This window comes from Manihot esculenta, chromosome 13 (assembly GCF_001659605.2).
Source record: "Manihot esculenta cultivar AM560-2 chromosome 13, M.esculenta_v8, whole genome shotgun sequence".
Lineage (NCBI taxonomy): Eukaryota > Viridiplantae > Streptophyta > Magnoliopsida > Malpighiales > Euphorbiaceae > Manihot > Manihot esculenta.
This window is the reverse complement of record NC_035173.2, coordinates 2,128,431-2,141,213: the sequence shown is the minus strand read 5'-3', so window position 1 is coordinate 2,141,213 and position 12,783 is coordinate 2,128,431.

Below are 12,783 nucleotides of genomic sequence, written 5' to 3'. Positions count from 1 at the left end.
TGGTCCCTCATTTGAGTCCATCTGTATAGGTACAGACCAGAGGAACCAGAGAGAGCAGCAGTGAGTACTGCTCCAGAGGTTCAGAGCCTACAGAGTCAGTCAGTCCAGATAGCCAGAGGTGAGTGGAACTAAACTTAACTCTTTTACTTGCACAATGGAATGTTTTAGCATATCTCATGCATCATGATTATGCCTTAGGTTGAGTGCATTAGTAACCACGAATATGGTGCATTGCATAGTTCTTTGTTGATGTGGGTAAATGCTGACTGATCCAATAGTCTCAGACAGGAAGTCCAGGAGCCTTTGACTACGCCCTGGCAGGTATAGCAAAGTCCAGGAGCCTTTGACTACGCCCTGGCAATGGTAAGTACAGAGGTGTTATATACACATATACATATATGACAGGAAGACCAGGTGCTCGATTCTACGCCCTGGCACAGAGTTACTGGGACTATGTGGTGACAGGTTTACTCTTGATGTGGCTTGTCTGTGCTATGGTGCATTCCATGAGATCATATTTTACTGAGATGTTTTACTGTTTTACTCACTGGGCTATAGAGCTCATCCCACTCCCTTAACCCCAGTTTTGCAGGTTCAGTGTACAGTGTACAGGGACAGTTCAGCAGAGGATAGGAAGAGTAAAGAGATTTGTAATAGCTTAGAGTGGACATGTAATATGAAAGAGATGTAATAGTTGTGTATACAGGTAGAAATGTGCTTGACCTAGTGATGTATGTTTTGTACATGATCTGTATATGTATATATGTTTTCTTGTATGTGAAAACCAGGCTTAACAGGTAACCCATCTAGAGAAAGCTCTAGTCAGGGATACAGAGTACAGAGTACATGAGTACAGAGTACAGAGATAGTGCATGCACAGGTTAAGCCTTGGTTCAGAAAAGAGTTGTTATTTCCACAGAAAATTGTATGATCATGTATGATGTTTTCAGGTACACAGAGAGTATAGCAGGCTTGCTGTAACAGCCCCGAAAACCGAACTGCCACCGGCACTAGGATCCAGATCGACTTAAGGTCGCCGGGACCCGTAGTAAGCCTGCTCTCCTGTCTGTATACCTGTGAACTCCCATACATGATCATACATTTTCTGTAAAACAATAAACTTTTCTTCATTCCAAGGCTTAACCTGTGCATGCACTCTCTCTGTTCTCTACGCATCCCTACTAGAGCTCCTCATGGCTCTAGGCGGATCACACTCATAATGTTAAGCCTGGTTTTGTTCCTAACATACAACAATATATGTAAACATAAACTGATCATGTGAAAAGAACAAGGGATTACAACGCTTATAGTCAAGCACCATTCTATACACTAGACATAAACCTTATCTCGTTACATTTACATGTCCACACTAGCTATTACACCACTCTGTACTCTTCCTGTACCCTGCTGAGTTCTCTCTGACCTCTGAACCTGCACAACTGAAGTTAGGGGAGAGGGATGAGCTACTATAGCCCAGTGAGTAGAATAGTAATAAAATAACAGGTGATAAAACATGCTCTCATGGAATGCAACACATAATCACATCACCTCGGCCGGACGGATCAAAACTCCCTCTATCTCATCTGGGGTACCGGAGTACCATGTGCCTGGTCCCCGTAGGGCTGTTCCAGGTCTTTGTGCCTGGTCCCCGTAGGGCTGTTCCAGGTCTCTCCTCTGAGGGCTAATGAATCCTCACGAAGTCCGTGCCGTCTCACATAAGCAATGTACAAGGAGCCATGCCAAGTACAAGGATAGATGCAATGCGTCATATTCGTGTACACTAATGCACTCACCCTATAGCATAGTCATGATGCATGAAGCATGATAAAAGATTCAGTTCTCATATTAAAACATTAAGTTAAGTTCCACTCACCTGTAGTTCTCTCTGAACTGACTCTGCAGGTTCTGACACTGGACTCACTGCTGACCTCCCTGATTCCTCTGGTCCGTACCTACACAGGTGGACTCAATTGAGGGACCAAACTCACTCAAGAACATCTCTAAGAAACTCCCCAAAACCCCTCTAACCAATCCTAAAACCAACACATAAACCATGCAAAAGAAAGCTGGACAGGGCACTTTCGGCGGCAGGTTCGGCGGCCGAAGCCCCTCTCCAGAGACGAAACTCATGCATGTTCGGCGGCACCTTCGGCGGCCGAAGGTCTCGTCCAGAGACGAAACTCACACCCTTTCGGCGGCCGAACTCCCTCTTTCGGCGGCCGAAAGTCCCTTTCTAAATCGAAAGCCTAGCTTTCGGGGGCAACCTTTGGCAGCCGAAACTGCCTCCACAAGGGGTTCGGCGGCCGAACCTTCCTTCGGCGGCCGAACCTGGTTTTGCCCGAAGGGCAGAACCCTGCTCTGTTTCATGCAAACTTTGCCCAAAAACCTACAAACATGCATATCAACTACTCCCAACTAGCATATACACATATATATGCACAAAGGGGTCTAAAACTACCCTAAAACCCCAAACAAACAGAGCACATAACACTTAAACATGTTTGACCACCACAAATCACCAAAAACCTCACCTAAACCTAAACAAGCATACTACCCATACAAACTTCATAAAACCTTTCAAAATCATCAAAGAAGCTCAGGATCTTCACTTACCTCTTACACAACTTGAGGATGAAGGATCCTAACGTGGAGATATGAAGAAAAGCTCTTCCAAATCTCCAAGCTTCAAACCTTGGTTCTTTTGCTCAAAACCTTCATAAGTCACCAAAACTCTTAAAACTCTTGAAAGATTTGATGAAAATCATGGAAAACATGAAAGTCAACGTGGGAGAGGCTGAAACTCACCTCTGGCTGCAAGTGGAGGAGAAATAACCTCCTTCCACCGACCCTTGGCCCTTTTATAGATGGCTGGCCAGACCACCTTCGGCAGCCGAACGTGAAGCCGCAACCATGCAATGTTCGGCGGCCGAAAGTGACCTTCGGCGGCCGAACCTTTGCAGTTCTCCCTTGTTACTTTTCTTTCAAAACTCAAGTCTTTTAACACGTCAAAACATGAAAACAAGTGAAAATACCTTGGAAAACATATGCATTACCCTTCTCGAGGGTTCCGACACCCGAGATTCCACCGGACGACAGGAATGCCGATGCCGGACTCGAGCCGGGTATTACACTTGCTACGGGTTCTGGCGGCCTTAAGCCGACCTGAATCCTAGCGCCGGTGACGGTCCATTTTTGGGGTCGTTACAGTTTTGACACTACGGACTTTCCTAATAATGACTTGGACAAATAAATAACAAATAAATAAAAGAGGGGGGGTTTTGATTTGATGATTAAAATTAAATAGCAAAAGAAAGCAATAATTTAATTGAAAAGGAATTTCAATGAGAAAGAGATTCTAGCCGAAGTGTGAGTCTAATTCAGTTTGTTCAGATTTGATCATTGATTACTAAAGACTCCTATTTGATTTCAATAAATCAGTTTTGGTTGTGGAAGACGCTTCTCACAATCCAAATTCCTCCTTAGTTCTAGTTGGATTAGGAAACGTTCGCTAATCAAACACTGATCAACAAGTTGCCAAGGAACGTCCTTGGGGCATTTAGCATCGAACAACCGTTGATCGCATTAAGACTTAGAGAAACCCAATTCTATCCTTGCCAACCGCGTGGTCAAGGCTAGGTTATGCAACTGATTATATTTATGTTCAAACAATTTAAGCAATTACGGACCTAATTCATTCAAACAATTTATCACTTAAGCAATTTAAAAGCAATGGGCCCTTATTGATTCTAAAAACCAAGTAATAATTATGGAAAAGATCAGATTGCATAAATATTGAAACAAACAAGAGTTCAACAATGGAGTATTAAACCTCCCAAATCATCACAAATCTGAACATTCTCAACTTCAACTAGAAAAGAATGAATTTAGCCACTCATGGTGACTAAAATACACAAAAGATGAAAAGAAAAGAAAAGAAAACAGCTGCAGAATTTCTGGTGAGGGGAGAAGATGCTGAGTAGCTGATCAGAAGATGCTTTTGCTGGTTTGGAGGCTCTCCTTTTATAGCTGAAGAATTCTATCTATCTAGGGTTTTGAAATCCCTTTTTGATTTGGTGTTTGACTCCTCTTTTGATGTTGAATTTAATTGCAATTGGAATTCCTTGGATGAGAAGCTCTTTCGTGGCTCTTGGTTTTATGTTGGTAGTGATTGGGTTGGATTTGGACATCTGAAAATTCGGATTTCTGTTTTCTGCCCAATTTCCCGCTCTGCTGTCAGTTTCTGCTGTCAAAGTGATTTGCCCGGTGATTTGACCAGTTTCTTCAAGTGATTGGGCAAATCACTGACCCAATCACTTTTCTGTGAGTCAGTCCAGTTTTCTGCTCTCTGTCTTCTGCGAGTGATTTGGCCAGTGTCTTCGAGTGTCTTGGGCAAATCACTGCCCATATCACTTCTGCCTGTTGCCTCCAGGTTTCTGCTGTCAAAGTGATTTGCCCGGTGATTTGAGTGTTTTGGGCAAATCACTGACCCAATCACTTTTCTGTCAATTTTCTGCACTTTTTCTCCAATTTTCTAATTTCTTCCTTTTCTGTAACAACAAGATAAAAACCATAAATTAAACTAAAAAATGTGTAAATAAGCAATAAAAAGGATAATAAAAATGCGGCTAATTTATGCTTGATCAAATACCCCCACACCTAGCTTTTTGCTTGTCCTCAAGCAACAAATAACTTAGTTAATCAAGTTCCTTTTTCCTTTGAGCCTAAGTACCACTTAATCAGCCCCTCCTAGACTCCTAAGCTGAAGTATCACAGTATAGAGTACATGCACCAAGGTCGTCCTCTCCTTTCCTTGTTTCCTTTCACCTACCATGGTCAAGAGAAAGGTTTTTAACTCAATCATGCTTATTCTTTTATGTTAGGTTTAGTGCAGCTCCTAGGAGTGACTTGCCCCTTTTCTTCTTTCTTCCTTTTTATTTTTATTTTTATTTTCAGCAGCACTTATTCTTATCCTTGCCTGAAAAAGTCACTAACCTTTTTACGCGATTGTGTACATGGGTGATACACCCCCGGTTACTCAGTTAGTCACTTGTTCAAGTGGCTACTAGCTCTGTTCATAGTCTAGACCATCGAAACTTATTTGCTTGGAAAAGTCACTGACCTTTTTATGCGATTGTGTACATGGGTGATACACCCCCGGTTACTCAGTCAGTCACTTCTCTAAGTGGCTATTAGGCTTAGTTCATAGTCTTAAGCCATTGGAACAAGTTTATGATTTGTGCTTTATGCTGGTTTTTTATGATAGTTTGGGCAAATCAGCTCATAGGGAGTTACACTAACTTTGTGTTTGCATGTATTTGTATTTTTATTTCCCTTGACCTTAGCAAATTTGAGGATTTAATTCAAGAGAAAAACTCCCTAAGTGAAGGTAACATACTGTGAATGATTCAATTTAAGCTTAAAGGGGTGGCAAATCAATGGGGTCATGAGATAAGGAAACTCTTTTAACCTTGTTATCTATGTTGAGTAGAGCAAAAGCTAAGACAAAATTCTGTGTGTGTGTGCAAGAAAAAATGTGTGCCAAGAAAAAAAAAATGTGTGGTGTATGTCATGGGGCAAAAAGATGCAAAAAGAAACAAAAAGACACAAGTAGAAAGCAAAAGATGATGGAATCAATGTAAATCAATGCAAAAAATAACCTAGTAATACCCCCACACCTATGATAAACATTGTCCTCAATGTGTAAGCATATATAAAAAAAAAATAAGGAAAGAAAGGGAAAGGGACTTCCTGGCTTGTGGGTGATTTGGCCAGTGATTTGGGCAAGCACTGGGCAAATCGCTATCTGTCACGGTGCTGGGGCAGAAAATGGTCCACCAGCAGGTCCAATAGGTGCTCCATCCTTTGCATTCTGTCTTTGATTCTGGTGAGATGAGCCTCCACCGAATGGTCTTGAGGTGCCTTTTATGTCCTCCAAGGTCCACCCAATTGCTTCTTTATGCTTCCTCAACACATCAAGGAGCTTTTTCTCTTCTTCTTGGCTTAGCTGGTTAGAAATAATTACTGGAAGTGTATTTCCAGCTCCCAAGTAGGCATATTTGAGGTGGCTAGGCAAGGGTTTCAGTTCTGGTGCAGTTGCTGTTTGTGCTGATTTCTGCTGTTTGCTGTCTGATTTGGGCTGTGATTTGGGCAGATTATCTGGTGATCTGGGCAAATCACTGTCTGTCAAGTCTGTCTGCTCTAGTGATTTGGTCTGTGATTTGAGCAGATTATCTGGTGATCTGGGCAAATCACTGGGCAAATCACTCACATCCAGCAAGTTACAGCAGTCTGCTGTTTTTTCTGCTTCAGTGATGTTGCTGTCCACTTCTCCTTTCCTGCAAAGACCATCATAAAGTAAATTTTCTTGATCAAAATAAAAAATTTCTTGACTTAAATCATCAATAACATCAAGGCCATAAATAGGAGAAACATCATTGGGGAATTTCATGGCATCATAAACATTAAATTTGATAACTTCCCCTTCAAACTCCATAGTCAATGTGCCATCATGCACATCAATTTTAGTTCTTGCTGTACTTAAGAATGGTCTTCCAAGTAGGATATCAGAGGTGATTTTACCCTTGTCTTCCTCCATCTCAATAACATAAAAATCTGCTGGAAAGACTAATTGGTCCACTTGCACCAACACATCTTCTAGCACTCCCTTGGGGTAGACAACAGATCGATCAGCCAATTAGATCATAATGCTGGTGCCCTTGAGTGTACCTGCATTCAACAAGTTAAAAATAGAAAGAGGCATGACATTTATTGAAGCTCCAAGGTCACACATGGCCTTCTTTATTCCTATGTTGCCTATTTTGCATGAAATGGCAAACATTCCTCTATCCTTGCATTTGGTGGGAAGTTTCCTTTGAATGACAGCTGAGACACACTCCCCCACACTTACCTTTTTATGTTCAACAAGTTTCCTCCTATTGGTGCATAGCTCTTTGAGAAATTTAGCATACCTTGGTATTTGTTTGATAGCATCAAGTAGGGGTATGTTGATTTCCACTTTGCGAAGTGTCTCCAATATCTCTTTTTCCTCTTTCTCCTTTTGGGATCTTGCAAATCTCTTTGGGAAGGGAGGAGGTACCTTGAATTTCTCCATAAGTTGTTGTTTCTGCCTTTGACTGGATTATGCCTGGTCTGTTGATTTGGGCAGATCACTCTCTGCCTTCTCTGGTGATTTGGGCAAATCACTGCTGGACAGCTCAGTTTGCCCAGCGATCGGGTCAGTTTCTACTAGTGAATTGGGCAAATCACTGCCCTGATCACTTTCTGGCAGAATTTCTTCCATGGCCTGTTTTTGCAATTTTTTAGCCTTGCTGTCTTGTAGCTCTTTTCCACTCCTCAATGTGATGGCACTAGCATTTTGTCTTGGATTTATCTCAGTTTGGGAGGGTAGCTTCCATTGAGACTCAAATTTGCTCATTGAAGTGGCCATTTGGCTCACTTGTTGCTCAAGATTTTGGACAACAGCAGGGGATGCAATAGTGGCTGATTCAGTGGTGTATGTTGCTGGTTCAGTAAGTGCAACATCTTCTGGTTCAGTTGTGTCAATTTTTGAGGTTGCTGGTGTTTGGACAGCAACAAGGGATGCAATGGTGGCAGATTCAGTACTTGCTGATTTTTGGACAGCAGGTTCAGCAATTGCCGGTGCAATTTCAGCAGTGGCAGGTGTGGCATTGGGTGAATTTACTGGTGCAGAAAATTTGCAGTAACCTGGAATCGGGTATCTGGTTCAGCTTCAAGTGTAGTGGTGATTTGTGCAGCAGACTCAGCAGCTTGGTCTGTTTCTTCGTCATCGTCCCATAGATCTTGAAGCTCTTCCTCTCTTCTTAATATGTGCGCGTTCATTGAATTGACCGCTTGATCCACTTGCTGTTGGAGAATTTTCCCAGAAATTTCCAATTTCCTTACCATCTCTTCAAGTTCCATATTGGAGTTTTGAGGTGTTGCTTGGGCTTGATAGTTTTGGTAGTAGTCAGCCCTTGCATAGCCATAATTCGGATTGTCCCCCCAACATGGATTGTATTGCAGATCTCTTTGGTAGTCATGGTAGTGGTCTGTCCTTGTATAGCCATAGCTCATATTGTCTCCCTAACCTGAATTGTATGTGTCAAGGTAGGGATTATGTCTTGGCTGTCCATAGAATCCTGCATGTGCTTGTTGAAGTTGTTGGGCTTGACCTATACCATAATTTCTCACCATAGAGGTTAGTTCAGAAATTTGAGAAGAGAGAAAAGACATACTTACCGTAGCCATGCTTGTAAGGTCTTGGCAGTGCGTTCAATTTCAGGATCGTAAAGAAGAGCTTCTTTACGATCAGCCCTGGTCACAAAAGGAAAATACGTTAGTTAGATCAATTCCCCGGCAACGGCGCCAATTTTTGATAAGCGGTTGTCGAAGCCGTCAAAAATAAACCTATTATCAATCAACAAATAAATTTGCAGATAGTGGCAATAGGGTCGAACCACAGGGAATTGACACTACGGACTTTCCTAAAAATGACTTGGACAAATAAATAACAAATAAATAAAAAGAGGGGGGTTTTGTTTTGAAGATGTTCTAAAGCTAATTAACAATAGAAAATAATTTAAAGATGAGTAAATCAATAAGAGAAAAGCTTCTAGTTGAAGTATGGATCTATTTCAGATTGTTTAGAATTGATCATTGATTCTTTAATACTCCTATTTATCTCAATAAATTAGTTTAGGATGTGGAAGACGCTTCTCACAATCCAAATTCCTCCTTAGTTCTAGTTTGATTAGGAAACGTTCGCTAATCAAACACTAGTTAACAAGTTGCCAAGGAACGTCCTTGGGGCCTTTGGCATCGAACAACTGTTAACTGCATTAAGACTTAGAGAAACCTAATTCTAACCTTGCCAACCGCGTGGTCAAGTTTAGATCATGCAACTTGATTAAATTTGTGTTCAAATAATATAAGCAATTACGGACTTAAATTATTCAAACAATTGTTACTCAAGCAATTAAAAGCAATAGGCCTAAATTGATTCTAAAAGCAAAGCAACAATTATAGAAAGATCAAATTGCATAAATATTGAAAATAAATAGAAGTTTAACAATGGAGATTTAAATCTCCCAATTCATCACAAATATGAATTTTCCAACTTCAACTAGAAAGGAAAGTGTTTAGCCACTCATGGTGGACAAAATCACAAAAGAAAAAAAAAGAAAGAAGAGATTGCTGCGTTTCTGGAGAGTTTCTGAAGCTGAAAGATGATCAGAAGATGCCTTTGCTGGTTTGGAGGCTCTCCTTTTATAGCTGAAGAATTCTATCTATCTAGGGTTTTAAAATCCCTTTTTGATTTGGTGTTTGACTCCTCTTTTGATGTTGAATTTAATTGCAATTGGAATTCCTTGGATGAGAAGCTCTTTCGTGGCTCTTGGTTTTATGTTGGTAGTGATTGGGTTGGATTTGGACATCTGAAAATTCGGATTTCTGTTTTCTGCCCAATTTCCCGCTCTGCTGTCAGTTTCTGCTGTCAAAGTGATTTGCCCAGTGATTTGACCAGTTTCTTCAAGTGATTGGGCAAATCACTGACCCAATCACTTTTCTGTGAGTCAGTCCAGTTTTCTGCTCTCTGTCTTCTGCGAGTGATTTGGCCAGTGTCTTCGAGTGTCTTGGGCAAATCACTGCCCATATCACTTCTGCCTGTTGCCTCCAGGTTTCTGCTGTCAAAGTGATTTGCCCGGTGATTTGAGTGTTTTGGGCAAATCACTGACCCAATCACTTTTCTGTCAATTTTCTGCACTTTTTCTCCAATTTTCTAATTTCTTCCTTTTCTGTAAAAACAAGATAAAAACCATAAATTAAACTAAAAAATGTGTAAATAAGCAATAAAAAGGATAATAAAAATGCGGCTAATTTATGCTTGATCAGCAATCAAACGGATTTTGAATTGCCCACATCACCATAGGGTATAAATTTTACTTTGTAAACCTATTTGTAACCTATGGCCTTCCTGCTATTAGGTTAAAATATGAGCACCCAAGTATTATTCTTTTCCACGGCTAGGAGCTCCTGCTCCATAGCCTCTACCCATCAAGCATCCCTAGATGCCTGAGCATAAGTGAAAGGTTCATGCACCTTAGAAACATTGCATGTATAGGTAGTGTATGAGAGACAAAAGGAAAGAGATGAATGGTGAGTGGAGACAGAACCAATGCAGCCCTGCATCCAAGTAGGAGGATGCTTGGTTCTAGTAGAACTCTTAGGAGGTGGGTCAGTTTGGTTAGTAGCAGGAGAGGCAGGAATATATGTCTGAAGGTCTAAACCTATGATAGGAAGGGAAGAATAGGGTATTCCAAACCAACACCTTCCTTAAAAGGGAAAGATGTGTTCATAAAACACTGAATCTCTGCTAACAAAGAAAGTACCATCATCACAATTATATAATTTATAGGCTTTATAACTGCCAGCATAGCCAATTAGAACAACTTTAATAGCTCTTATATTAAATTTGTCTTTATGTTTACCTATATGAGTAGCAAACATAAGCAACAAAATTTTCTTAAGTGTGCATACTGGGGAAGAATAAAGTCTTTCATAGGGCTTTGCCTACTAAATTTTTCAATAAGTAGTCTATTTATTAGGTAAGTGGAAGTGAGAATGCATTCTGATCAAAGGCTTTTTGGAGCACAAGATTTAATTTTTACAGCTTTTGCTATGTCAAGAATGTGTCTATGCTTCCTTTCCACTACTCCATTTTGCTGTGGAGCATATGGACAGAATTTTTATGAATAATGCTTTTGTTTGTCAGCATTGTGCATGGCTAAGAAACTCACATCCATTGTTTGTCCTGATAGTTTTAATGCTAACTCCAAATTTAGTTTCTATCCTTTTATGAAGTTGCGGAGAACATTAAAGGTTTGCCCCTTAAGATGCATTATGAAGGTCCACACTGCCCTTGTATAATGATCAACCAGAATGAGGAAGTATCTAGCACCAATTATGGATGTCTCTTTATAGGGATCCCATATGTCTACATGAATTAAGTCAAAAGGTTTTTGGGCAATGGTATTGCTAATAAAGAAATGAAGTCTTGATTGTTTAGCCAACAGACTCTACAGTCAACGGCAGAGGTATTCTTAATAGCAGTACCTCTAATATATTCTAACTTCCCAATGAAAAAATGTTCTAGTCTATCAAGCATATCAACAACAGACATAGCACATTGATGTACAGTAGAATTAAAATGCAAGCTTTCTTTATTAATATCAATCCATAGAAGGCATAGTATTTATAAGGGGTCTAAAAATAGGGATAGCATTTATGATCTTATATAGACAATTATTGATTTCAATGAGAAAGAAACTCATCTGAGTAAACTTGTATAGGCCTCCTTATTCCTTTCTCACAGTAACCCCTCTCTTAATTAGAGAGTCTTGGATAATGCAGTAGTCATTGCAAATTATTATATTGTAACTAAAGCTACTGATAAGCTTGGTAGCATATAAGAGTTTATAATGAAATTTAGGAACATAAAAACATTATCAAGACTAATGCAGTCAAACAGATCGACATGGTTAGAAAGAAAAATTTGGACTGTAGCCCATCAGAGAATAAAGCAGATACATATTTGTGCATGGATTGAAAGGAAATGAATAAGGATTTATTGGAGGACATGTGGTCAGTGGCACTAGTGTGTAAGATCCAACTATTATCATCATACAAGTTAATAGCATAAGCTTTCATTGAATTAGACTTAAAAGTGAAATCCATGAAATCAGAGTCATGCTCAAAATGTGAACCCAAATGTGTTGTAGTGCTAGCAATGAAGGTTGCTTTGCCTTTCATCAGTTTGGTAACCTCATGATGTAAAGAGATCAACATGGTAGTAAGCTCATCTATCATAGTGGTTGTATCAACAAAATCCAGAGGATTATCCTCTTCAATGGTAATCCCTTCTACTGCCGCCACCATTCTTGTATTTTTATGTAATTTTATGGACTGTCTATCAATCTTGGTTTTAGGCTTATACCATTCAAGATAGACTATCAGTTTAAAACAACCTTCCCTTGTATGTCCATCCATGTTACAGTAGATGTAGTGACCCTTTTTAGTGTCAAACCTCTTCTATTTCCCTTGTGGATTTCCTTTTGTCTTGTTAAGAAGCATAAGAGAATCCACATTTGCATTCATAGTGCCTAAGACCTCCCTATGTGACCCCAACTTGACAACCATAGAGTAGGCCTTATTCAAAGATGACGGTGGATCCATCCCAAGGACTTGGTCCCTCATAGATCCAAACACATCGTTCAACCTCATCATAAACTACATAAACATGTTTCTATATACTACCTCGACAATAGCTTTGAAAGCACCACAAGTATATGTAGGTCAGGTCTCCATGGACCCTAATTCATCATAGGGCCTCTTCAATTTGGTGACGTAGACAGATACAGAGGCATTATCTTGAGTAATTAGGGATATTTTCCTATGCAATTGGTTGATCATAGGTCCATTATACTCACCAAATCTATTAGAGATTTCCAGCGAAAGATCTCTGGCAGATGTGGTGTATATGAAGCCAGCCACTAAATCTTTGGACATCGAGTTTAAGATCGCTACTCATATGACTTAGAGTTTTTATTAGGTGTTGAAATTGTTTTTTTGACAAATCCTAACTTCTCTTTACTCCTAAGCTATTTTAATAGCTTTACTCCAAGATTTGAAATTAGTTCCCACTAGAGGTGCAAAGACTAAGACCATACTTGGATAATCGGATGACTGTAGGCTGAGTATGTCTCTGAT